Source organism: Aotus nancymaae, unplaced genomic scaffold (assembly GCF_030222135.1).
Source record: "Aotus nancymaae isolate 86718 unplaced genomic scaffold, 86718_ANA_hifiasm-v0.15.2.pri h1tg000053l, whole genome shotgun sequence".
Classification (NCBI taxonomy): domain Eukaryota; kingdom Metazoa; phylum Chordata; class Mammalia; order Primates; family Aotidae; genus Aotus; species Aotus nancymaae.
In genome coordinates, this window is record NW_026988467.1 from 7,896,460 (window position 1) to 7,923,406 (window position 26,947).

General features: G+C 58.0%; 1 protein-coding gene across 4 annotated transcripts in view; it reads right to left on the reverse strand.

The window, feature by feature from the left end:
• CASZ1 (castor zinc finger 1) overlaps positions 1–26,947 on the reverse strand; it is a 161,847-nt gene that overhangs the window by 61,427 nt on the left and 73,473 nt on the right. For all 4 annotated transcript variants that reach the window (XM_064363254.1, XM_064363255.1, XM_064363256.1 and 1 more), the window contains one exon: positions 6,933–6,985. The gene's annotated coding sequence lies outside the window, so the exon portion shown is untranslated. The remainder of the gene's footprint in view (positions 1–6,932; positions 6,986–26,947) is intronic.

Genomic DNA, 26,947 nt, shown 5'->3' on the forward strand with positions numbered 1-26,947 from the left:
GAAGGAGGAAAAAACCCCAAACCAAGATCCAGCAGACTGGCTGTCTCGTGTCCCCTCTCCTTTGTCTCACCCTCATAGGCTTCTCTTATCAGAAGCAGCGACAGTTTCACATAAATTCCCAAATTTTCGTGAGTTCAAGAGTGTGGCCACGAACACTTTTAAAACAGGTTTTGGGGTGGAAACGTGGAGTGCGAGAGAAGAGAGAGGTAGGTGGGAAGAAAAAGGTGAGAAGAAACAGAAGAGAGGCAGAGAGAGAGAGAGAGAGAGAGAGAGAGAGAGAGAGAGAGAAGCTGGAGAGTATGATGCAGGGAACTGGGCTAGCTGCGTTGCCCTGTGGGCCTGGCCCAGCCTGTGGCCCCAGCCCGGGCGGGGACCTGTTCTGGAATGTCGGGTTAGCATTTTCTTTCAGTTACAATGATCAGCTGCAGTAGATATGGGATTTCTCACTTTAAAACTCTGAAACCGCTTAGGTTTCTCTGGCCCCTTCAGCTACCCTGTTGCTTCCGGTTCCTGCGCCAAGCCTCCCTTCTAGGAGCAGGGCTGGGGAGAAGCCGAGGGAGGGGTCCCGGGGAGGGGGCTGGCTGTTCTTCCGGGAGGTGTGAGGTTTTCTGTGTGGAGTTGCTGGCGTACCTGGGGAGAAGACCTGTGGCTTCTGCCTGGGTCTAGGTGTTTGGATGGTTCATGTACACGCCTGAGCCTGAACTGTCAGACACGCATGATACGCACACACGTGTGTCGGGGGTGGGGTGGGGACCCTCCAGGACAGCGAGCAGTCCCTCATGGATCACCAGCTCTGGAGTCTCAGTATCTGGGGTCACACCCCAGCTTGATCTTCCACGGGCTCTGCTCCCTGAAACCAGGCACCGACCCTCTACCTTCTCAGCATTTTTTTTTTTTTTGAGAAGAAGTTTCACTCTTGTTGCCCACTCTGGAGTGCAATAGGGTGATCTCGGCTCACTGAAAACTCCACCTCCCAGGTTCAAGTGATTCTCCTGCCTCAGCCTCCCGAGCAGCTGGGATTACAGGCATGTGCCACCACACCTGACTAATTTTTGTATATTTAGTAGAGACGAGGTTTCTCCACATTGGTCAGGTTGGTCTCAAACTCCCGACCTCAGGTGATCCGCCCACCTCGGCCTCCCAAAGTGCTGGGATTACAGGCGTGAGCCACCGCGCCCGGCCCCTTCTCAGCACCTGAAGGGAATCATTGTTAGTGGAAGCCTAGGTCTGCTGATAGTGGGGGATAGACAGGGACTGCTAATGAGTACAGGGTTTCTTTCTGGGGGCATGAAAATGTTCTAAAATTAGATAGTGGTGGTGATCGTACAACCTTGTGAATATACCAAAAACCACTGAATTGTACATTTTAAAAGGGTGAATTTTATGGTATATGAATGATATCTCAATAAAGTAGTGATAAGAAAGTGGGGGGAAGGCGGGGATTGACACTGCCACTTCCTGCGTGGAGTGGTTGTCACACAGCACAGCCACACAGAGTGAGTGCTCCATAAGGATTAGCTGTTAATATGGATCAGTCCAAGGCCTGGGCTGCTGTCCATGGGTGTATACCATTGGTGCTTACAAACGTCCCTTCGGGGCCCCTGGTGCCAGGGCCAGCAGGTTGTCCAGCAGCTGAGCTGCCGCAGGTGTCTGGCGGGGCTCCTGGGCAGCTGCTCCCTGGCAAGGAAGGGGGTGCGTGGCCCTCCTCCTGGCTCCAGCCTGGGTCCCTGGAGAGGAGGCTGCCCACCGTGGCAGGCGGGCTCCCGTGCTGCACTCTCCCCGTCTCGCAGACACTCATATTCTCCGTGTGCAGCAGACCGTGAATTCACCTTCATACTAGTTACAGGGTTATTTAGCTTCTCCTGATGCTGACAATCACAAACTTTAATTCGCTGCCTGGCTTCTCCCTGCTGTGCCCTCTGCCCACCCCTAAAATCCTTGGGAGAGGATGAGAAGGACTCAGGTCCAGCCCCCTCTCGCCAAAGCTCGCCCTTCAGAGTGATGGAGTGATGGGAGGAGGGGGCGGTCAGAAGGAGGAGATGACGGGCAAAGGGCTTGTGGGGAGCAGTGCGGGAGAGAGGAAGTACCACCAGGGCTAATGGGAGCTTCCGTCCTGCTCATCCAGCCTGACACTAATGTATTCAACCTGACATCCCATCTTGTCGTGAATGAAGACTCGGCCGATCAGGCTGCTGGTTTGAGGGCTGGCAGCCTCAGCTGGGACGGACCGGGGCCAGCGCTCAGGCCTCGGGCTGAGGCCCTCGGACCAGGCAGCTGGCGTGGGGCTGGCTCCTCTGCCTCCTGCTGAACTAACAGGTGCCCGTCCAGGAGCTGACCTGAGGGAGCCCATTCCTACCAGCCTGACAAGCCAGGCCTCAGTTTCTCCACCTCCCCTGGCCCATCTCCCATCGGGAGCCCTCCTGCCTGTGAGGCTTCGCCTGGGCTTCTCACCCTGCTGCCTGGGCAATATCTCTCTTCCTTTTCGGAAGGCAGGTGGATCTGCTCAGAGCTGCACCAAACATCAGATGAGAAATACAGACTCGGAGACGTCCCCTACCAAGCACCCAAATCACACAATCCTGAGATGACTGCGGGGGACGGCCCCCAAGCCAGGTGACATGTGCCCGCTTCCTCGCCCTCTGGGAGGAGCCGCTGCTGCCTTGCTCACCCCTGGCCTGCTCTGGCAGGGTCTTTATCTCTCTCCTGCCTTGGCTTCAGCAGATCACCTATTTTCGTCTGCCCTGTGCACCTGCACCCTTTCCAGGAGCTGACCCAGCTTCCAGAAGGTCCACAGAGGCCTCCTGCAGGCTCAGAGCCCAGTAAAGGTCAGAGATCTCAGACTCCTCCTCCAAGCCACCACCTTCCCCCGAAGTGGCCGCTGTCATCTTCCCCCAAAGCCTCCTGAGCTAGTGAAGGAGGAACGATTTGCTTTGAGAACCATCTGGATGGAACGGGGGACTCTCACCCACAAAATCCAAGCTGGCCCCATCAGCCACTTGTTAGACAGAGAGTCCCAAGGGCAGAAGGCCAAGTCACGAGGACTCACGAAGACCAGAGGCCTGGCAATGACCCCGGCCAGGGAGCTTGCAGAGGGAGATGTGGGGCTGTCGGCGGTGCTGGGAGGAGAGGGAGGCCAAGAACCCCATCGGCGGGTCCAGGTTTGTGTCTGCCTCCTCCCAGCCCCACCCCTGCCAGCGGGGGGCAGTGGCCACTGTGGCCTGGGCAAGAGAGATGTCAACGGGGCAGATGGGAGAAGGGGCTTGTTGACTGCAAACTGTCCATTATGGCTTAGATTATAAGCATATTGCACAGGGCTCTCTGCACGATGCCGGGGAAATCCAATACGCTGAAAGGTTAATGCAATCAATTAGGGTGACAAGGAAGTAAAGTAAAGCCTTCCGAGTAGATGAAAAGGAGAGAGAGGGAGAGAGAGAGAGCCATGGAATTGCAGGGTTGCTATGGGTGGTGGGAAGGCAAGGAGGAAGAGGAACTAGAGGGATCAGAGAGGAGGCCTGGAGGGGAAAGAGAGATGGACAAAAGGCCAGGAGCCCTCGAAAAGAGGACAGCAAGAGAGACGGCAGCAGACCCAGCAGGAGAGGACAGCCGGCAGACTCTGCAGGCGCAGCTCCGTCTCAGACCTCTGGCTGCGGGTGCAGCTCTGTCTCAGGCCGCTGACTGCCGGCACAGTTCCCATCTCCTTGCCCACTCCCTGCCAGCCTTTCCTCTTGGGCTTGGAGCCTGATTCCAACCTTAGCCCACAGCAGTAGAACGGGGCCAGGGCGGCCTTGGTCCCTGATCCTGGACAGAGCCAGCGCCACTGTGTAACCCCCAGGGCCTTCTCAGCCAGACTGCAGCCTGGTTCCCACCTGCCACGGACAGGCCCAGGCCCAGGCCCAGAACTGGACTTCTCCCTCGGCCTGCTTGCCCCTCAGCAGCTCCCAACACAGCCTGCACAGCTTCTCCCAGGCATCCCAGCTCCTCCTTGCCACAAGCCTGGGAAGCAGAGAGCACGTGGGCAGGGCTCTGGAGTTTACAGATTGAGAAACTGGCATTCAGAGGTTATGCTGCTCCCAGGGCCCTGCCACAGAAACGGAAGACCCAGGCCTGCCAGTCCACTACCCATGGGGCTTTTCTTTCCCAAGGTGCTCCCTGGAATCAGAAGTCTGCCCTTCTCCATGGGGTCAGACTCTGAGGCCCCCAGGGCAGAGGGTAGGGAGCTCCGTGGAATCTGCCCAGAGGTGTCTGTTGCCTCCGGCAGGTGGGAACTCAGGCACACACTACCTGGTGGGTAGCGGGCGAGCCACTTCAGCCACAACAACTCACTCACTTGTCTCAACAACCCTGCACAGTCGATATTCTTCTCCCCTTAAAAAAGAGGAAGCTGTGAGGGCTGGGCGTGGTGGCTCATGCCTGTAATCCCAGCACTTTGGGAGGCTGAGGCAAGCGGATCATGAGGTCAGGGGTTCAAGACCAGCTTGGTCAATATGGTGAAACCCCATCTCTACTAAAAATATAAAAAATTAGCCAGGTGTGGTGGTGTGCACCTGTAGTTAGTCTCAGCTACTCTGGAGGCTGAGGCTGAGAATTGCTTGAACCTGGGAGGCAGAGTTTGCAGTGAGACGAGATTGCGCCATTGCACTCCAGCCTGGGCGACAGAGTGAGACTCGAATGTTTCAAAAAAAAAAAAGAGGAAGCCGTGGATCTGAGGTCAGAGAACCTGCTAAAGGCTACAGGGCTGCCGGGATGCCGGTGGGGCAAGAGCTCCGAGGAAGCAGGGGCTGCAGAGGGGAGGAAGAGCTGGGACTTCGAGGCAGGTGGGACTGAGCAGAAGGAGGCCCTAGCAGAGCAGGGGGAGAGAGCCCCCTAGACAGACCAGGACTGTAGGCAGCCCTGCAACCCCAGCGCAGGGCTCCCAGACAGATGTGCTGGGCCCCTCACAGCAGTCCCGATGAAGACACGTGCACAGCGCAGGATGATGGGTGTGACAGCATTGGTTCTGCGCTTAGGGCCAGGGAACTGTACACCAGCATGGCCGCAATGATAAATTTCCTATTATGTATATTTCACCACTAAAAAGAGAGAGCAAAGTGCAGGAGCTAGAACGTCTCAAGCAGGGGCCGGCAAACTTTTACCATAAAGGGCCGGGGAGAAAATTATTCCTCTTTTAGGTTTTGTGGGCCAAACAGAGATTTCTGCTGTAGCACTCAACTCTGTCTGCAAGTGTAGAGTGAAAGCAGCCATAGATAATACCTGAACAAATAGGTGTGGCTGTGTTCCAATAAAACTTTATTTATAAAAGCTGGCTGTGGGTCAAAGGTGGCCCATCTGCCAAGTGCTGCTCCAGAGAATGGAAGCACTTGGGGCTGGCTTTCAGGACACGGAATGCCTGACTTCACCTTGCTGCCTGGGGATGGAGGTATCTATCCTGTCTGGACCTCATGGGCAGAGGTCTCTAGAGGAAGCAAGGTTCTCATGATCAGAGGGTAGAGAAAAGGGACAGAGAACAAGGCACACGTGGGAAGCCAATATCCAGGAACCGGCCCCAGCTCCGTGCATCCTGAGGAGCCTTCCACGGTGCTCAGATCCTCATGGACCATGTGAAGGCGTGGAGGCTCGTAGCTCTGAAGATTCTAGAACTCTCAATTCCATGAGACAGGGGTGAGGCCATGGCTAACAGGAGGGCGGGAGTGGCCAGAAGGGAGCCAGAAGGGGCACCAGGGAGAGAAAGGCGAGAGGACCCAGGACAGAGCTGTAACCAGGGTGGTGCTGGCGGCAAAGGGAGGAATCCACAGGCCCCAGCGAGAGCGCAGGGCGCGGGCCGGGCCTGCCCTACACCGGGCCGCCTCTGATCACGTTTTCAGGGCCACTGCCCGCCAGCGCAGACAATGCTGGGGGAGCCTTTGAAGTCCGAAAGGGAAGCCGCGGTGGGAGCTGGCGAATCTCCTCCCTTCCCCGTCCTCCTGCGGGGGAGGGGGCCGGTAGGACAAAACCCAGAGCCGGTCCGTCGCAGCCGGGGCCCCGAAACTCCAGAGACAAAGGGAAAACAAACAGGTTTGGAGCCAGGCGCACGGTGCCGTGTCTGTCCCCCGCCCCGCCGAGCAGGGATGATGGATGGCTGCAGCCCGCCAGCTCGCCCGCCGGGCAGGCCCTGCTATTTACATAACACTGGCGTTCCACCGGTCACCTCTGACACGGCACTGCCTGGGGCCCGAGGCCCGGTGGCCCTGAGGTTTCTCGCGCCACCACCCGGGGGAATGACAGCCCATGAAGGCTGGGCCGGGCTGGGGCAGCCCCAAGTGCCTGGACTCCGGAGGAACCCTGGGCCTGGGGGAGGGCAGGGCATGGCAGCCTGTCCTGGCCTCGGCCGTGGCCTTCTCCCTGCCAGCCTCTTAGGGAAAATGGAGGAAGCCGCTGGGGGCGGCACCGCCTCCGAGGAAAGAAGGCAGGACCGGGGTCCTGGGGCCTTCAAGTCCATGCGAATCTTGAAGCAGAGCCTGGGCAGTGCTTCCAGACACAGCCAGCCACTGCCACGGAGGCGATGGCACTGTGAAAGTGGGCACTGCAGGCTGGGACCCTGAGCCCAGCCACCACAGGTCCCCTGCCATCTCACGCTGGTCTGCCAACGTGGAGCCCTTTAACCAACACACGGCACAGCCCTCCAGGCCCTGAGCACATTCCTTGCCCAAAGTCTGCAATCCACATGTCCCCAGACCATTTCCAGCCTACAAGCCAAACCGAGGAGCTCCTCCTGGTGGGAGGGCATCTTTTCCCACCAGGGTGGAACGGGCAGGGTGGCTGCTGTTCCCCAGCTCCACTTCTCCTCTTCCCCAGGTGCTCCGCAGGACTGACCCACTCAGGGTGACATGTGCATTGGGTGAGTGGTCAGCAGTAGGGGAGGGGATGTAAGGCTCAGGGAGGGGCTCAGGCCTTACCTCGCAGCGGGTCCTAGAGCCTCCTGGGATGTTCCTGGGGGTGTCACTTCATCCTGGGAGGCAGAGAGAGGAGCCCAGTTAGCCTTTCCGAGCCCACAACTCCCCAGCGCACGCCCTCCATCCCTCCTGTGCACCCAAGGGCTCCCTGCCCCACATGGCTGAGGGGCTGACGCTCCAGGGCCAGCCAAGAGGGCTAGAAACTCAGGCATGCCAGCTGGGCTCTGATTTGGCTCATTCAGGTACACGGCAGCCACAGTTTGAGAAAGAGTCAGAACCAGGTAGGAGCTGACCGCAGGGGAAATGTGGTCCTCAGGACCCCCCTAGCCAGGCGGAGAAGGGAGGCCGGAGCAGGGGCGCTGGAGAAGGAGACCGGGGTGGGGGTGCTGGTGGAGGAAGCTGGAGTGGGGGTGCTGGTGGAGGAGGCTGGGGTGGGGTGCTGGTGGAGGAGGCTGGGGTGGGGTGCTGGTGGAGGAGGCTGGGTGGGGGTGCTGGTGGAGGAGGCTGGGGTGCGGGTGCTGGTGGAGGAGGCTGGGTGGGGGTGCTGGTGGAGGAGGCTGCGGTGGGGGTGCTGGTGGAGGAGGCTGGGGTGCGGGTGCTGGTGGAGGAGGCTGGGGTGCGGGTGCTGGTGGAGGAGGCTGGAGTGGGGGTGCTGGTGGAGGAGGCTGGGGTGGGGGTGCTGGTGGAGGAGGCTGGGATGGGGGTGCTGGTGGAGGAGGCTGGGGTGGGGGTGCTGGTGGAGGAGGCTGGAGTGGGGGTGCTGGTGGAGGAGGCTGGGGTGGGGGTGCTGGTGGAGGAGGCTGGGGTGGGGGTGCTGGTGGAGGAGGCTGGGGTGGGGGTGCTGGTGGAGGAGGCTGGGGTGGGGTGGAGGAGGCAGGGGTGGGGGTCCTGGTGGAGGAAGCTGGAGTGGGAGTGCTGGTGGAGGAGGCTGGAGTGGGGGTGCTGGTGGAGGAGGCTGGGGTGGGGGTGCTGGTGGAGGAGGCTGGGGTGGGGGTGCTGGTGGAGGAGGCTGGGGTGGGGGTGCTGGTGGAGGAGGCTGGGGTGGGGGTGCTGGTGGAGGAGGCTGGGGTGGGGTGCTGGTGGAGGAGGCTGGGGTGGGGGTGCTGGTGGAGGAGGCTGGGGTGGGGGTGCTGGTGGAGGAGGCTGGGGTGGGGGTGCTGGTGGAGGAGGCTGGGGTGGGGGCGCTGGTGGAGGAGGCTGGGGTGGGGGTGCTGGTGGAGGAGGCTGGGTTGGGGGTGCTGGTGGAGGAGGCTGGAGTGGGGGTGTTGGTGGAGGAGGCTGCGGTGGGGGTGCTGGTGGAGGAGGCTGGGGTGGGGGTGCTGGTGGAGGAGGCTGGGGTGGGGTGCTGGTGGAGGAGGCTGGGGTGGGGTGCTGGTGGAGGAGGCTGGGGTGGGGGTGCTGGTGGAGGAGGCAGGGGTGGGGGTGCTGGTGGAGGAGGCAGGGGTGGGGGTGCTGGTGGAGGAGGTGGGGGGTGCTGGTGGAGGAGGTGGGGGGTGCTGGTGGAGGAGGCCGGGGTGGAGGTGCTGGTGACATGGCCTTGTGGAGCTGCAGCGGCCCAGCAGGGATGCCTGGGGACAGTGACAGAATACAGCAGCAACTGCTTCTTTGCTCTCTTCCCCGGGGCCCCTGAACATAAAAATGACAGATGCCAAACTGTTCTCTCTAGCAAGTTGGTGACAGAGGGGCAAGGGCGAGCCCGGGGCCAAGGCACCAGGAAGCCTCCACGCCCTGGGAGCAGGCCGCCGACAGCATCTTCCACCCTGGGGTCCTACCCATGAGTCACCACAACCCACGTCCAGAGACTGCGCAGGGAGAGAGACGATGGTCCGACAACAGGGAGGCCTTTATCCGAAACATGGCCCAGCCCAGGGTGCTGGGAGAGGCGCTCCTGCCCAGGGAATGAGTTTGGGGAGCCAGTGTCAAAGGGGCAGCCTCTGTGTATGTGGAGAGAAAACCCAGGGAGCCTCCCTGCCTGCTGGGCAGGCCCCTGACCCTTGCTCAAGCCAGGCCCTGCCCCTGCAGGCCTCGGAACCCTCCCCAGGCTCGGGGAAGGCTGGCTGGCTGTTACGTTTTCTTCTCCCCTCTCCCTCATGTGTGGCTTATCAATGATGCAAGAGGAATAACACCAATTTCCTTAGGCTATGTAATCCCCAAATCAGATTGGGGGGATTGCGGGAGATGAGGTGACCTTGTTGAGGGCTCCCGGCATGCCACCCAGTCCCATCGCCCGCTCTCCGGTTCCCAGGACATATTTAGACAGATAATGCTAATTGTACTTGACACTTTCTCTTAAGGAGGCCTTGGCTCTCCACCAGCTTTCACCACTTGTGCTGGGCTGCCTGGGCACAGGGTGCCCACCGGGGCGGAGCCCACCCTGCCAGATGCAGGGCTCTGGGAGGGCTGCGGGTCGGTGGGCATCCAGTGGTTGGGAAGCGCTGCCCCATGGGCCTCTGATGCCCATCTCATCCAGACGATGAGAGGTTGGGGGTCTGCAGGGCATTGGGTGGACCCCTGAGATGGGGCGGTAGAGATGACGAAGAGCCATGCAAAGGGGGAATAAGGAAAAGGGAAGGAGCTGGCCAGGAGAGGAGAGGACGGAGGAGGACATTGGCAGGGAGGGTCGCAGGGGGTCGGGATGAAGAACCCCAGGCCTCCACTGCCAGGCGCTAGGTGGGGTCGGCCATCCTAGCTCGAGTCCCGGCCGGTCAGCCCAGGGCCCTGGCTGGGGTGTCATCCTCCCCGTCCCATCCGTCCCACGCACTCCTGTCTGAGATCTCTCAACGCGCCCCGGCCAGCCTCCTGTGGACCTCCAAAGCCCCCCAACTCCACAACTCCGGTATCTCCCTTCCAACACCTTTCTCTCCCCTCCCATCCTCCCTGGCAACTGTGCATTTATTAATTCATGAGGCACTAATTAGTTCTTTGTTTAATTTTGTGTTAAACAGACTGACCGGAATGATAACGACTTGCAGCGCGGTGTTGCCGTCCCCAACCACCCCTGTTTTCTGACAACAGGGGAGCGCGGGAGACCGGAGCGCTGAACCCAAATCCCTCAGCAGTTGCACTTCATTAAGTCAAAATGTGACAAGAAGCTTAGAGAGCAACTTGCAGATCTGATCACACAGAACAATCAGGGAGGAAACTTTCCAGGAGTTGGTCGGGGGTGGAGGAGGGAGGGGAGGGCCGAGATGCGTACGAACGGGGACCAGGACGCACATGGGGTCCTGGACCCCACCCGCCCCGTCCACGCATCCCGGGTGATGGGAGCGGGGAGGCTGTCCTTGGGAGGGAACTGGGACACTGGCATTCTGGGACCCCAGTCGGCGCCTAAGAAGTAGCTGAGAGTTCATCTTGGTCTCTCTTTCCTTCTCCGGCCATCTTTTGTTGTCTCTCTGCCTGTCACTGTCCCCGATGTCTGCTTTGTGAGTGAGTGGCCCATGTGAGTGAGTGGTCAGCACATCTGGGAAAGGACTCTTCAAGGCCAGGGGAGAGGCACAGCACTGGGGAAATCCAGAGGACAGCAGGGGCCCTACACTCAGTGGGGCTGGAGTGAAGGGAAATGCTTCCAGGCTAAGAAAAAAAAAAAGCTGTGTGCTCAGGAATCACGGCAGAAAGTGCCTAAGTCATGCCAACACGCCCACTGCCTGCCAGCTGTCCATCTATCCATCCGTCTATCCATCCATCCGTCCATCCAATGTTCCTAATCCTAAGTACTCCGGCCAGAACACTGAGGACCCAAAGCTTCCGCGTTCTGTCCAGAGGTAGCTGGCAAATCAGAAACAGAACTGGGTCCCGGCGCTTCCAGGCTATGTGGCTGACGGCTGGCCGGCAGCTGAGTGACAACAGCCTTCTGACCTCCTTCCTTCTGTCCATGTGAAAAAGCAGATCTTGGCCCCAGAGGCTTCAGGCCGCTCACCCCGCCAGCCCATTGCACAAGTGAGGATGAGTGATACCAAACGCAAACCCTGCCCACCTTTTACCCACCCCTAATCTCTGAAGACACCAGCCATGTCTTGGGTAAGGAGAAGAGCACAGAAGGGGTGTGAGGAGGAGGAGAAGGAAAACAGAAGTACAGAGCAAGTTGGCAAACTCCCTGCTGCCTTCTTCCTATTGGCTGCTGCACCTGCCCAGGTGAGGCCCGGAGCTGCCTCCGAGTGAGTGAGCCTGGGGGCAGGCAGCCTCGTGCAACCCTTTCCCTGGCCGGTCCTGAAGCAAGTGGTCTCTCCCCGAGCCGGCAGCCCTGGGCTGGCTTCTGTTAATTTGCTGTCAGGCTGCCTAAGCAAACCAATTAAAACTAATCATTAATTATAAAAGAGAGCGAGAAGAGGAGGAGAGGAGAGGGTGAAAGACCGAGAGGGGAAGGAGGAAGAGGGAAGGCGGGCTGGAGAGGGAAGACCCGGGGGCCTGCAGGGAGCTCGGAGTGGGGCCAACCTGGGCTGGGCGCTGGGAGGACCACAGGCCCAAGGGGTGCCAGGGTCTGGGGAGGGCAGGAAGGAAGCAAGGGATGGAGGAGAGGGGGTGGCCATGGGCAAGGGGCGGAGGGAATGCCAGGAGAGACGGGATGCGGTAGAGTGAAGGGCGGAGAAGCGGCAGGGGCCAGCATACCAGGACCTGAAGGGGCATCATCCATCTGCGGGTCCCTCTGGCTGGAGCCGCCACTGGCCCAGGACTTGGCTTTGGAGCCCCTCACCCACAGCTGCCAAGCTCCATATTTATGAGGCACAGGCCAGGCTCCTCGGTCGGCCAGCACTCCTACCTGCTCCCCAGGCCTCCCGGGCCATGGGGGCTCGGGGCAGCTGTCAGGCTGCCCACCCGCCCCCCACCACGCCATGGCCGTCTCCTTCCCCCTGCCCCCAGCCCCATCCTCATGCACAGCCTCTCCCTGGCCGAGCCCTTTCACAGGGGCTGGGGCCCTGTCAGCCAGGCAGCGTGGGGCGGGGGGTGCAGACAACAGGGGCAGCGTCATGGAAACGGGCACTTTCCCCGAGAAATATTCTGTTTGGCCTCCTTCCTGCATTGAGGAGCTGTCGGGAGCCTGAGTGAGAGTCACACCACCCCGGGACCAGGCGTGACAAAACCTATTTTCTGCCTCAAATTTGATTGATTAAAAAACTTTTTAGGAAAACCATGTTAAAAGAGTGAAAAAGAAAGAGAGGGGGAGCGAGAGAGAGGGAGAGAGAGAGAAAGAGAGGAGAAAAGAAAGAGCCAATAGAAGGTGCTGTGGGAGGACGGCTGGGGAGAGGAAGGCCCCGCGCAGGGGCCGCGCAGTCCCCAGGGTGAGGCCGCCTGCCAAGGGGTGCACACCGGGGGACCCCCAGCATAACCAGGCAAAACGGAAAGGTCAGAGGAAGCCCGGAACTTTTACACAGTGCTTAGCAGGACAATGAGGGGGCTGAGGGCCGCACAGGCCAGCAGGTGCCCGATGGAGACAGAGGCCTCGGGAAAGAAGCCGGCCCGGAGGCAGGGAGGGGCGGTGGGGGTAGCTGTCCAGCCCCTGGAGTCAGAGCGGCCTCTGGATTGGCTCTGGGCTCTTTCCAAGCACAGTCTTGGTTGGAATCGGGCCAGAATCCTGAGAAATCTACATAGGGTCAAGAGGGAGGGCCCTTGTCCTTTGGGGGCAGGAAACGGGTTTTCCCACCTTGTTCTCCCAAACCCTGTCTTAAGAAATGTTTTTAATCATAGTAATTTTTAAAAAACAGGAGACATCAACTTGACCTCCACCCTGAGGCTGGCTCAGTGCCAGCTTCCGGCCTGCCCTTGTCTACCCAGGACCCTCTGCGGTCAGGCCCTGGAGTCCTTCAAGGGATGCTGCCCTGTGTGGTGGCCATGCCTGGCCAGGGACTTCAATGTTGAGTTCAAGGCCCTGCCTGACTCTCTTAAGGCTCCAGGAGAAGAGCTGGCCTCCCTACCCCTCCTGAGAGCCCCTCAGGAGGAAGCAACCCCCCCGTTTCCCAGTGACCCTGCCCGATCTTCTTGGGCGGGACTCCTGGTCTCCCCAGGAGGAAGGGTCCAAGTTGGTGGCCTAGTTTGCGCTCTTTTTTTCTAAGGGCCTTGAAGGCCAAGGTGAGGAGTGGTTCTGGCCAAGGAGTCAGCCAGATTTTCCCAGGTGCTGGGAGGGTGCTCAGCAGTGCCCACTCCAGGCTCTGCCAGTGCAGGGCTCAGCGTCAGTAGGCAGTGCCCCCTCTCAACAGACAGGCACGTCGCCCACAGATGCACAAAAAGACAACACCTGCTCCCGGCCTTCCCCAGCCCCTGTGCCAGGTCAAGTGACCTCGATCTCTCTTGTCCCTGCTCCACAGTGAGATCGTCAGGTACTCACTGAGCACATACTGCGTGCATGACGCTGTGCCAGGCACGAGGAAGAGAAGACAAGACAGATTACGAAAGGAGGCCGGGCGCGGTGGCTCACCCTGTAATCCCAGCACTTTGGGAGGCCAAGGCAGGCAGATCACCTGAGGTCAGGAGTTTGAAACCAGCCTGGCCAACGTGGTGAAACCCTGTCTCTGCTAAAAATATAAAAATTAGCTGGGCTTGCTGGTGCGCGCCTGTAATCCCAGCTACTTGGGAGGCAGAGGCAGGAGAATCGCTTGAACCTGGGAGGCAGAGGTTTCAGGGAGCTGAGATTGTGCAAATGCACTCCAGCCTGGGCAACAGAGTGAGACTCCATCTTGGGGACAAAAGAAAAAAAGACAGCATACAAAAGCTGAGTTGGCGAGAGTCGGGTTTGAATCCTGTCTCTGCTGCCTCCTGCCGTGCAATTGGGTATGAAGGCTGCTTAACCTCTCCATGCCCCCGCTTCTTCAGTTGGAAAGTAGGGGTACATGAGTACCTATCTTGAAGGAAGTTTATTTCATATTTCTTGAGCACCTACTATATGCTATTAGATACTTGTCCTAGACCTAGAGAACATTGGCAAACCAAAGATTCAACCCTCATGAGCTTCCATTCTCGTGCTGTTGAGGACTCACCGAAATAATGGTTAGCACAGTGGCTGGCACATAGTAAGTGCTCAGTAAACATGACCTGTTATTAGTTTCCAGGGTCCCTGCCTTTAAGAAGTTGGAGAGATGGTGCAATTCTATTCCCAGGCGTATGCCAGAAAACATGGCAAACAGGTACTCAGAAAACACTTGTACGTGAATATTCACAGCAGCACTATTCACAGTAGGCAGATGGCAGATACAATTCAAGTGTCCATCAACCAAGAAGTGAATAAACAATGTGGAGTCTGTTCATACTATGGAATTTTTTTTTTTTTTGAGACAGAGTTTCGCTCTTGTTGTCCAGGCCGGAGTGCTGTGGCGTGATCTCGGCTCACCATAACTTCCGCCTCCTGGGTTCAAGCGATTCTCCTGCCTCAGCCTCCCAAGTAGCTGGGATTACAGGCATGTACCACCACACCTGGCTAATTTTGTATTTTTAGTAGAGATGGGGTTTCTCCATGTTGGTCAGGCTGGTCTTGAACTCCTGACCTCAGGTGATCTGCCCACCTCGGCCTCCCAAAGTGTGGGGATTACAAGCATGAGCCACCGCACCCAGCCCATACTATGGAATAGTATTCAGCTATAAAAAAGGAGTGGAGTTCTGATGTGGGCTACAGTATGGATGCACCCGGAAAACACCATTTTGAGCGAGAAAGGAGCCAGATAGACACAAAAGGCCACAGTTGTATGATTCCAATAATGTGAAGTATCCGGGACAGGCCAATCCATAGAGACGGAAAGCAGCGGCTGCCAGGGGCCGGGGAAGGGGACAGTGGGGAGGGGCTGCCTGAGGGGCTCAGGGTTTCTATCTGGAGCCATGAAAAAGTTCTGGAACTAGCTTAATAGCTGTGCAACTCTGCACATGTGCTTGATGCCACTGATTTGTACAGTTTAAAATGGTTACAGTCTGGGTGTGGTGGCTCACGCCTGTAATCCCAGCACTTTGGGAGGCTGAGGTGGGTGGATCCTGAGGTCAGGAGATTGAGACCATCCTGGCCAACACAGTGAAACTCCGTCTCTACTAAAGATACAAAAATTAGCTGGGCATGGTGGCACATGCCTGTAATCCCAGCTACTCGGGAGGCTGAGGCAGGAAAATCACTTGAACCAGGGAGTCAGAGGTTGCAGTGAGCCAAGATCGTGCCACTGCACTCCAGCCTGGTGACAGAGCAAGACTCCATCTCAAAAAAAAAAAAAAAAAAAATACACAAAAATTAGCCGGTCGTGGTGGCAGGTGCTTGTAATCCCAGCTACTCAGGAGGCTGCGGCAGGAGAATCGCTCGAACCGGGGAGGTGGAGGTTGCAGTGAGCCACAATTGCATCATTGCACTCCAGCCTGGGTGACAAGAGCAAGACTCCATCTCAAAAATAAAACAATAAAAAGAAAAAAATAAAATGGCAAATTTTGTGGTATATGCATTTTATCACCATAAAGTAAAATAAAATGATACTGCTTTTTAAAAAAAGCAAGTGCTAGGGAGAGAAAGAATTTGTCCCCACGTGGCAGCTCAGGGCAGGTGCTGGGGAAGCCAAGCCTGGGTGGGGCTGGGGTGGGGGTCGGTGTGAGACATGGTGACTTCAAATGGGTCCTCTTTCCCTCTATGCCTGATTGAGAAGCCATTGCCCAAGGGGGGCTCTCAGGCCTCCACAAGATGTGCTCTGTGATCACACAGGGAGAGGATGAGGCGGGAAGCCTAGGACGGCTGCAGTGAAGGGACCTCCCCTCAGGAGCCCTCGATCAAGTGCTGTGATTCTGCACCCCCGCAGGCTGCCTCTCCCGGCACACACAGAGCGCGCCTGTTCTCCTGTGTGGATCCCAACACACTCGGCCCAGCCAATCCACCTCCCCGCCGTGCTCCCCAGACCACTTCTGCTGCCACTCGGCATCTCAGTGCAACCAGCGCCCCTCTGGAGGGCTCCAGGGCTTCCCAAGGTCGAGGAGTCCCACCTCGAAGGGAAAGCCTGCAATAACCGGGGGGCCAGGCTTGTGGGGCAGCCCCCCAAGCTCCCGCCCCCGCCCTCCTGCCTGTTCCAGAATGCATGTGCGCACAGAAACCCCTGCCTTGGCCCAGGAACTGTCAGGAGATCAACAAACAAAAGCTGCTTCTTGACAGGGAGTCATTTATATTTTAGCTTCGTTCCATTATCCTAACGAATCCTTCATCAGCAGATGCAATATTAACAGCAGAAAATCAGCTCATTACATCCGGGGGGATTTCATCAAGACGGCAATCATGTGCAGCTCCCAAGCCTTCAAGAGGCCAGTGGGGCTGTTATTTATTTATTTTGTTACTTATTTATTTAATTTTTTGGGTTCTTTCCACATAATTGCACCACATCTCAAACCTTTAATAAATAATTTGTGGGTCCTGAACTGCAGACAGCTTTGCTCTCTGCCACGAGAGCCTGCATTAGCCAAAATATTTACCACTATTTAAGAGTCATTAGAGTCGGGAGGGATGTGGGGAGGGGTATTCTGTTCTTCCGGAAACAGCCTGGTTTGGGGCTGTGGCGCTTGGTCCTCACTGTGGTCCTCTAACTCCATCTCTGAGTATAAGGCCGGCCGTCCTGGACTGGAAGCTCCCGGAAGGCAGGCCTGTGTCTGTTTCCCTCAGCTCTCTTTGTTTGGGTAGGGGTTTCCTGGGAGCTCTTACAGAGGGCCGAACCCGTCTCCAAGTCCCCTGCTGGGCTTCTCCAGGCTTGACAAGGACGGGTGGCTGATGAGGAGGACCACATGGTGTGGGGACAGCCACTTCCCACATGCTTGAGCCAGAAGGCCCTTCCGGGTTGGCACTGCTGGCCTGCCCTGCACCAGGGAACTCCACAAGGGGAACCTTCTCTGTCTTCTGGCAGGCCCTGGCCCTGGAGCTGCACCGCCATCTGACCCATCCCTCTTGGCTTCCCAGGGTTACGCCTTCAACTTCAAAGGAAAGGAAGATTCAGTAGGTCCAGAGGCAGACTGTCCCATTTTACAGATGAGAAAATGAAGGTTAAGAAACTCAAGCACTTGCTGGGCGCAGACGCTCAGACCTGTAATCCCAGCACTTTGGGAGGCTGAGGCGGGAGGATCACCTCAGGTCAGGAGTTCAAGACCAGCCTGGCCAACACTCTACTAAAAAATACAAAAACTCTCTGGGCATGGTGACGTGTGCCTGTAATCCCAATACTTTGGGAGGCTGCGTCGGGTGGATCATCTGAGATCATGAGTTTGAGGCCAGCCTGACCAACATGGGGAAATCCCGTTTCTACTAAAAATGCAAAAATTGGTTGGGCATAGTGGTGTGTGCCTGTAATCCCAGCTACTTGGGAGGCTGAGGCAGGGGAATCGCTGGAACCCGGGAGGCGGAGATTTCAGTGAGCCGAGATCATGCCACTGCACTCCAGCCTGGGTGACAGAGCAAAACTCCATCTCAAAAAAAAAAAAAAGAAAGAAAGAAACTGACAGAGCAAGACTCTATCTCAAAAAAGAAAGACAGAAATGTAAGCTCTCTGCCCAAGGCAGCACAGCCAGGACGAGGCACAGAACTGGAACTCAGACTCAGTGGTGGCTCTGCGGAGCCCCCACGCCTTCCACAGGACGGAGCCTTCCAAAGACCTGCCCTCCCTGCGCTCCTGGCTCCGGCCCATGAGGCTGGAGTGGCCACTGGTGCTGACGGGCACCCCCTGCCGCCACCACTGGGCTGGCCATGGTTTCACAGGTTTTTCCCAGCGGGGGCTGGATTTCTGCCCAGCCAGGAATGTGCTCCCAGGATGTCAATTCTAATCTCCCCAGCGCTCTGACAGAATTAAGCTCCAGTTTGTCCGACAACGTCCCAAAGTTTCAGAAATCCAGGGCAGACTCTCTAATCAGGCTGCAGGACAAAGGTCTGGCCTGACCCTGTCACTTCCATTTATTCCCCCTGTCTGTCTCCTGGCCTCGGCCTTTCTGCAGTTTTCTCCACCCTCTGCCCCTTCCCTGGCCGGCCCAGCCCCCATCCTCTCCTCGGAGCTGCCTAGTATCCGCCCAGCCCAGTGCTGGCCCTCCCCAAGCAGCCGGGCTAGTCCTGTTAAAGCCGAGGAGTTCCTAGGAGGCACACCTGCCACAGGCACTTGGCTGGCTGGGCCTAACCTTGGTCCAGCTTCTGTGAGCCGACTTCAGGGAGCACTCTGGCTCCATCCCTCCTCGGCTCCAGGGACTGGGTGCCCAGTCCGGAGTTACTCTCTGAGTCAGCCCACCCTGGCCTCTACTTGGTCCAACTCTGGGCCCCCCATAACTGCCCCGAAGCATCCTCTGGCCTCACCCGCTTCCATCCTGCTTCAGGGCTCAGCTCGTGGGCCCTGGGAAGCTTTGGACCCCCGGCCGTGTTTGGGGACAACTATGTGGGCAGAAACCTCTCTTCCTCAACCAACTCTGCAAGTCACAAGAGGTGACTCCTGTCGATGGTAGAAGCAGCCCTGTCCCCGGGCTACACGGGCCTGTGGTGAGGACCCCGAGCCCTTGGCTCTGCTGCACTGTGGGGCCATTACGAAGGGGCAAGGAGCCTGAGAGCAGCCGGAGAGAGGGAAGCAGCAGAGATGCCTGCTCCACTCCCCACGGCGCCCAGCCCACTCCGCACGGCGCCCAGCCCACTCCCCACGGCGCCCAGCCCACTCCGCACGGCGCCCAGCCCACTCTCCACGGCGCCCAGCCCACTCCCCACGGCGCCCAGCCCACTCCGCACGGCGCCCAGCCCACTCCCCACGGCGCCCAGCCCACTCCCCACGGCGCCCAGCCCACTCCGCACGGCACCCAGCCCACTCCGCACGGCGCCCAGTCCACTCCCCATCCACATGGCTCTTGGCTGGGCCTGGAGCACTGATACCTGCCTCTGTTTCCAGAGAAGTCACATGCACAAACCGGCTAGAAGAGGCACACGCATAGAGGCGTGGGTGGGGACCCTGGCTTAAATCTGGCTTGCTCACATCAAAAGATTCATTGGGAGCAGTGGGCAGAGGGAGCTGTATGGACTGTCTAGGGGGATACCGAGGGCAGCTGCACTCAAGCACCTGCGCTGAGCATAAAGCCAGACCCAAGGGAAGGGGCTCCCCCCGCGGGGGCAGGAGAACAAGCGCCCGGGTGCAGAGGGAGGGTAAGAGGAGGAAGCACACACGGAAGGGGTGGTCTGCTGATCTGTGGACCCTCTAGACAGCACAAAAAAATCTAGACTGGCCAGGTTGGAGGGGTGCCCCAAGAGCTGCCCAGTGACAGGAAGCACAGAAAGTCCCGGAATGCCACAGGTGGGCAGGGCCAGGCCACCGCCCTGGGCTGAGACCTGGCCCCAAGCATGGAGTCAGTCCTGTCCTCCAAAGGCTTTCTCAAGCCTTCCCTTCTCCAGCTTTCTTAGCCACATTGTACGGAGTGGGGGCCCCTTTCTCAGAGTTGCATTCTCTCCCGGGCAGTCTCTTCTACGTTCGGCCAAACTTCTCTTCCCATCCCAAGGCTGCCCCTGCCTTCACCAGCACAGCCAGCCAGGGCGCCACGGCACACACCTAGCCTCAGGGCTCCCCTAGAGAGACTCAGATGGGCTGGGCTGCTGGGGAGGCAGGAGCTGAAGGGACAGAGGGATGACACTGGGGAGGGCGTGTCTCCTTAACAAGCCCTTTCTCTGCAAGAATCAAAATCATTATAGTATTTTTATCTAATGACAGAAAAATCTACAAATGCCTGCCTGTTAGCACTTTCCAGAAAGCCCCTGCGGTTCCTTCTGAACCCACTCACCCCATCCCCACCCCCCAGCAGCTCCCAGTTCCCCCAAACTTCCCACCTGGCTTCCCTGCCTTTCTGTCTGCTGCATCTTCTTCCTGCCTTGCTATGCTGGGGTGTTGGTGAGTTGTTGGAGTTTTTTTTTTTTTCTTTTCTTTTTTGCTATTTATCAGCAGATTGTGTGGAGCTGAGTGGTGTGAGCCTCACCCTGCTAAATAAAGCTTTGGTATTTCTGATAAAGCCATCAAATTCCTTATCGCACTGACACAAAGTGCATTTAAAGAGACAGACACCCTGTCCCTCTCTCCCCACCAGCCCTACCCCCTCCCCCCAGTTCAGATTTCCAGCTGCTTAGACACTTTGGGATCAGACACCAAATATGGCTCCTGAGGACGTGGATGGGGGGCGGGGGACAGGGGATGAGGCGGAAAAGCCTTGCCAATTCCCCCCCACCCAGGTCCAAGCTGCCAGCACCCTGAGCAGGGAGTCGGTCCCAGGGCGTGGCATGGGGCTTCCTGACCCAACTCTGGAAGCCGAGGGAGCTATCAATAGAAACGTCCTGCAGGGGGTGGGGGGAATGTCCTCATAAACAGGACAGTCCTGTGTTAGGACAACACGGGACTGTTGGGAGGAAGAGTCCGGACACGCTGGTGGGCCTGCAAGGCTGCGCAGATGCTGTGAGCACGCCTGGTTGCCCCAGCCACTGCAGTGCCAAAGCGGGTGCAGGGACGGGCTGAGGGGCCATTCAACATGGAGTAGACTCACACTCAGCAAAGCCCAGCTTCACGCAGTCCTGGGAGGTGGGCGGAACTGCCTTCCCATTTGACAGATGAGGAAACTGAGGCTGGCCCAAGGCCACAGGGTCAGGGGTTGGCCCAGCTGGGGCTCCAGCCAGGTGTGTGGCCAGCAGGGCTCGGCTCTGCTGAGTGAGAGATGCCCCTCCCCTGGCTGGTTCACAGCCTCCCCTTCCACCCTGCGGCCATCCACTGTCCACTCCCCACTCCGTGTCCCTGTGCCCGCTCCCACCTCCTCAGCCCTGGCTCGGCAGCCCAGGCCCTGAGCCCACACACAGCCTTGTTGGTTGAGGAATCAAATTTATTATTTTTAATTATTTTGATTTATCAAAGCAGCAGCTACAATCATATTAAACCAACTTGGCTTGGCATTTAACAGATACAGCTGCCGCAGGACTCCCCTAGACTCCATAAAACACCAACCCTGTCCACCTCCTCCCCAAGGAGGGTGCACCAGGCCCTTCTCCAAGAACCCCAAATTGGAAGGCCACTAGGTCCCCACTTCTGGTCCCACCCTGTCCTGCCAGAGGTACATGCAGCCAAAGTCACTGAGGGCCAGAGGATGGGAAAGGAACAGGCTGGGCAGAGCTACTGGTGCCTGGGACACAATCGCCTCCATCCCTCAGCCCGGGAGACCCTGCCGGAGTCCTGGCCTACTGGGGAGTGGGCAGCAGACCCAGCCCCACCAACCTTTCTGCTGGCATCACAGAAGCCTGCTCTCTCCCGCACCTGCGACTGGGCACTTAACCTGGAGGAGCTGAATCATTCTGCAGACTACTGCCCACAAGGGGAATTCCTGCCCCTGCCCCTTTCTTTTCCTTCCTTTTTTTCCCTTTTTTGAGACAGGGTCTCGCTCTGTTGCCCAGGCTGGAGTGCAGTGGTGCAATCTCAGCTCACTGTAACCTCTGCTTTCCCGGTTCAAGAAATTGTTGTGTCTCAGCCTCCCGAGCAACTGGGATTACAGGTGCTCACCACCACACCAGGCTAATTTTTGTATTTTTAGTGGAGGTGGGGGTCTCACCATGCTGGTCAGGCTAGAGTCGAACTCCTGACCTCTAGCAATCTGCCCGCTTTGGCCTCTCAAAGTGCTGGGATTACAAGCTAGACCCACCGTGCCCAGTCCCCTGCCCCTTTCTTGTAAGGGAAGAGCGTGAGGCTCGGAGAAGGGAGGTCTGCCACGGGGCGCAGCTCCCGAGCCGTTTCTCTTCTCTTTGAATCAAAAGCCCTAGTTCTTCTGACCACACCTCACTGCCTTCCCTTTAGACCTGGAAGCTGCAACCTGCCCACGCACCATGGAAGACGGTAGCCCAAGACAAGGGGCCCTGAAGTTCAAGGTGACAGCCTAAGGCTGCACACACCACACATTTGGAATCTGAGTGCTTGGGAGAAGGGATCCCTGGGAACCAGTGCCGTGGGGAAGATGGCACCAAATGAGTTTTTGAGGGACACCTAGGTCCACCTGGAGCACGAGGAGAGGCTGGCCACCTGCAGGGCATGGGGGAAGGGGGTGCGGGTGAGCAGATGCATGACTCACTTCAACTAGGGAGTGGGCCATCCCTCAGGTACTGCCCAGTCCTGAAGCCCATGGGTCCCAGAGCCTGGCACAGTGAGAGAAGAGCCAGCAGGGTATAGGAATAGAGGAACTGGGCACTTGCAACATTCCAAGCAAAACTGCGCAGGAAGAGCACGGGGGATCCCCACAGGCCCAAACAGGCACCTCCGGGGTTCAAGGGCCCACAGAAGCCACTGGAGGCAGCTCCTAGCCCGAGAGGAGGTGAAACTTGTCTTCTTGGTGGGGAGAAGAGGCCAGCAGTGCAGAGAGACGGAGCCTGCACACAGGTCCTCTGACAGCACCAGGGTGCCATGTGTTCACGCACAAAAAGAATCATCAGCTGGGATCAAACCAGGAGCCAGACGGCTGCTGGTCCCCGCTGCTCTGCCCAGAAGCCCTGTGGCCTGGCCACAGAGAGCTCGGATCTGGTTGCAAGTTCTGAAGCGTGGTGGGTACTGATGGGTTGTGATCTGGCCTTTCTGAGGTTCAATTTCACTACCTATAAAATGCATGCAACGATAGTGCCTGACTCAGAGGGCTGTGGTGAGGGTTTGGGGAGGCGATGAGTGCAAAGCTCTTAGCACAGTGTCTATACATTTCTTCGTGGAAAAGGTGGTGCCGGTCATCACTGTGATCGTCGTCATCATCCTCGCCATCGCTACATGCCTTTCTAACCAGCGTATGGTACTCGAAATCATGCCTTTGGGGCTGGTGATGGCAGAGAGACTGGGAGCACTGACCAGTCCCCCACCGTGCTCCCCAAAGAGCCTGGGGGAGCTCAGAAATGTCTAGAGGAGGCTGCCGCTGCTGCCTGCCCAGAAAACTGGCTAAAGCAGCCACCAAGGCCCTGGAGTGGAAGGCTGGACGGAAAGGTGGGAAGACTTGGGCAGTCCCATTTGCCTATCAAAAACTGTACATTCACTCGGCTTTCCACAGGACGCATGCCCTAATATGGACCCAGCAGCTTTCTGGGTTATTTCGAGAACATGTGATAATGACTCCAGGCTTCGCTTCTGCTGCCCCCAGAAAACTTTCCATCTGGGGAGAGGGAGGACGGCTGGCAAAGAATGAGAAGGGCGCAGGGAAGCCCAAGGTCAGAGAGTGGGGAGGAAGTGGACTCCGGTGGGTGAGCCGAGGGAGGGAGAGAGGGGGCTGGAGGGTGAGGGCTGGCCAAGGGACCACGGGAAGAGGTAGGCACAGGAGCCCCTCGGGCCCAGCCAAGGGCTCCAGGACACGGGGTGGACACCTGACCCCACGCCCTGCCTACTGCCCACTGTCCCAGAGAAGTTCGCCCTGCTAGGGACCACGGCCGGCTCTGAAGGGAGGGATTTAAGGGCAAGGCCACAGAGGGCCCACAGACTGCCTCCTAGCCCGTAACTCTGGCGGAGGTCCCTTTTGCACAGGAGCCAAGCTGGGCTCCTGGACCTCAGGCAACTGCCCGGTGCCCGGGGGCCCCTTGGCTCCTGGATTTATTTGCGTATTAATTATCGTTCTGGCCAAGCTGGGCCATCAACTCCAGACTGCACAGGGTTAACTGCAGACAGAGGGGCTGGCTGGCTTTCCTTCACTCTACCTCAATTTCTACTGCTCCTATCACCTACCTCCCCCACCCCCTGATCTTAGGGAAAAAAAACCCATCAAAATAACTATTTTATGTCTCCAAATATGCAGATCATTTTCTTTAATGAAAGATGCTTGACGTCTCCGATCCAATTAATATGCAAATGCAGGAGAGGATTTATTTGTGACATTCTGTCTGGGTGAGAGAAAACAAAAAAGGCCTGTTAACCAAAACACTAATTGCTGTGACTGATTGTCACATATCATCATTTTCATAGGATCTCCTCCATTCCCGGCTCGCAGGGAGCTTGAAACCAGGACTGGTTCCATGCAGGCATCAAGGAGAAACAGGGCAACTGGCTACCTGCCAGCACGGTCCCCTTGCCATCAGAGCCTGTGGAGGTGCTGGACAAGGGTGCAGGGTCGGCCAGCGACCTCCCGGCCTAAGCTGTACCTCACCACTTAGGCGCTGACCTGCAAACCAGGAACTGGACGGCCCCAGCCTCTATTGGATCTGGCAGGCCTGGGAGGCCTCAGGCAGTCTCAGCCCAGCAACTCTCTGGGTTGTGGCGGAGGCCAAGTGCCTTTTTGCTGCCTGACCTGCCTGCTAGGAAGCAGGGGGGGGCCCATGCCGAGGGGAAGAAGAGGGGCCAGGGCAGCCTCTTCAGGTCTGCCCAGCTGCCACTCTCCACAATCTCTTCCTGTGTTTCCCCTGCTTTATCTTTTACCTTGAGCACCTGTTGACAGAGGCCACCTAGGGAAACTGAGGCACAGCACAGCATCTGCTCCTTGAGATGACACAGGTGTCTATGGAAAGTTTGGAAGACCACCGCTGTGTCTGGGTGGACACCTGTGTCTTGGCCCCGCCCCTTCGTGACCAGCACTGAAGTGGGCCGTCAGCTGTCATAGCCACCATGAGGACTCCTCAGAAGGACCACGAGACTTCCTTTACCCCAGGGCTTTAGAGAGAGCAGGGAGGAGAATGAGTGTTGACAGGCACCCCTATTCTCAAAGGCCCAGGGAGAACTGGAAAGGAAACAAGACGTTTTGCTCAAGACACTCAGCAAAGGACGAGAAGGTTCTGGTGCCACATAGTTCCAAAGTCAAGGCCAAGGACAGAAAAAGATTCTCGAAAGCAGCCTTCCGTCCCACACAGGGGCCAGCTAACTAGAGGAGCGTACAGGGCAAGGGTTTAGGGCCTGAGTAGCCTAGAGGGCTGATCTCCTATTCCAGCTCAAATATTCTTGGTGCTCGGAGAAGGCTTCCTCTATTTTCCCATCACTTTCCCAGCGCTCCTCCAAGTTTCCAATGACACTGGAACCTGGGGGCTGGGAGCCCAAGTGAGCAAGGCCCACTCACAGCGGGGCAGCTAAGAGGCAGGTATCCAGTGAGCACCAATTCAAACCGGTCAGGGCTCCACATCTGCCCCCAGCAGAGCCACGGTGGTGGCTGAAGGAGGCCCCATCCCACTCAACTTCCATTTCAAACAACCCCGTCTCCTGCCCCAGCCCAGCTGCCTCCCTCTGGCATTACTGCCACAGGCCTCCAGGAAGAGCTGGCGCCAGGGCTGGATGGGGCAGACACTCTCCCCACATAAAGGCCTGCCCCCGCACCCCAGAAACAGGCTCAGCAGGATGCCGTGCGGGGGAGCTTGGAAGCCTTCCGGGAAGAGCGCTGCCTTGGCACCAGTCCTGCGGGAAGGAGGTGAGCTGGGTCTGCCACTGTCTGCGCTCACCTGACGTGCGCCCACGGCAGCTCAGCACCAATGGGGTGTGCGTGGGTGCAGACGGGAGGTGCGCATCATGGCGCCAGGAGCCAGAGGAGGAAGGGCAAGTGGCTGGGAGTGGCAGTGGGCTGGCTGGTCACTGAACAGTACCCTGGCTGTAAACCGGACGTGGGAAGGCGCCACCTGCCAGCGTGGATGGTGGGTGGGTAGGGGGACAAGAGGAAGGGTCTTATCTGAACACCGAGCCCTTCATACCAGCCAGAGGTGCCCACTTCCCCCGGCCTGTCCAGCACCACTCCACAGTGAGAGGGGACGGGCCTCACCCCTTCCGTACTTGTGTCCAGACTGCAGTCACTCCCAGGTACAGCTTCCTGGAGGGCTCTGGGGCGTGGGGGCTCTCACTGTGCCATGATTTAGAGCTCCTTTAAAACCAACCCATCTGTGTAGTAAAACCACCCATCAAACAGAGGAGCCAGTGGCCGTGGCTCTGAGTAGTCCATTCAAGCCAGGCGCTGGCCTCCCACCTGCCGCCTCACCCCAGCCCCGGTGCCCAGCCTGGGGGCAGCACATGCCCCGTCAGACACAGCAGATTTAGGTGGGGCTGGGCCAGCTTCCTGGCACTGGGCAGTGGGCTCCTGCGAGTTGCAGGTGAGTTTCTCATGGCGCAGAGGAAGGGACTCTCCAGGGCATCAAACCAGCAGCCCCGGCTGGGAGCTGCCCCCGTCTCTGAATCTTCCTCGCCCTGTCTCCCACTTTCTTCTCCCCGTGGCTTGGGTCCTCCAGGACTGGATGCCCAGGAGGCTCATCCTGTGGCTGTGTTTCCCTCTAACTCCCCCTGCAGCCTGGCCGCTCTCACAGTTGGCGTCACTCGGCCTATCTCAGTGGCCTCCCCAGTCTGGCACTGTCTGGACTTCATGGACCCCAGCCCCGGAGCCCCCCCTGTTCCTTGGGGGTTCTCCCCAAGTCCAAACCAGGCCAGCAGGGGGTCAACCCCAAACTCACGCCCAACCGCTAGCATCTGCCCCAGCTTCCCAGATCACTTCAGCTTCCTGGTGAGGACAAGTCCGGTTTTCCAAACCGACCTTGGCGCTCTTTGACCACAGCACACTTTGGGAGAAGGTGGAAGAGTCCTCCCCATCTTTGCCAAAAGAGGTGTCAGGCTAAAGTTACACCAGCTTTAAAAATACCCCAGCACACGATCCACAGGGTGAGAGCAAAGGCCACGTGGTCAGAGCTGGGCTATAAATAGCCAGCAAATCACTTCCCAGAGCCACGGCCCCCTCCCCAGCACCAAGAACCTTTCTGAGGAAATCAAAGTGAACGCAACTGTTACCAAGTCACTACTAAAATATTTACCAGCCTGGCGAAGTGCCGAAGGTGCTTGGCACCGAGTGTTTGCTTATTTACAAGGCTGTTTTAAAGGGTAGAAAGCAAAATAAGGTAACCTGAGCTATTAAACCCAGGGGCCAGGTGGTACCTACCAGCTGTCAGCCGTCCCAGGCATGTCGGGAGCTAGAACCACTACTACTGCTGCTGCTGCTATTACTACCAGCACCACCATTCATTGGAGATTCCCCCGAAATGGGTCAGGAAAGCAGAGAGAGGCTCTGGAGCCCAGGAATCACCCAGACCGCAGGGGTAGAGGTTCAGAGAGTGGGAGCAGAGAGTGTTAGAGGTTAGA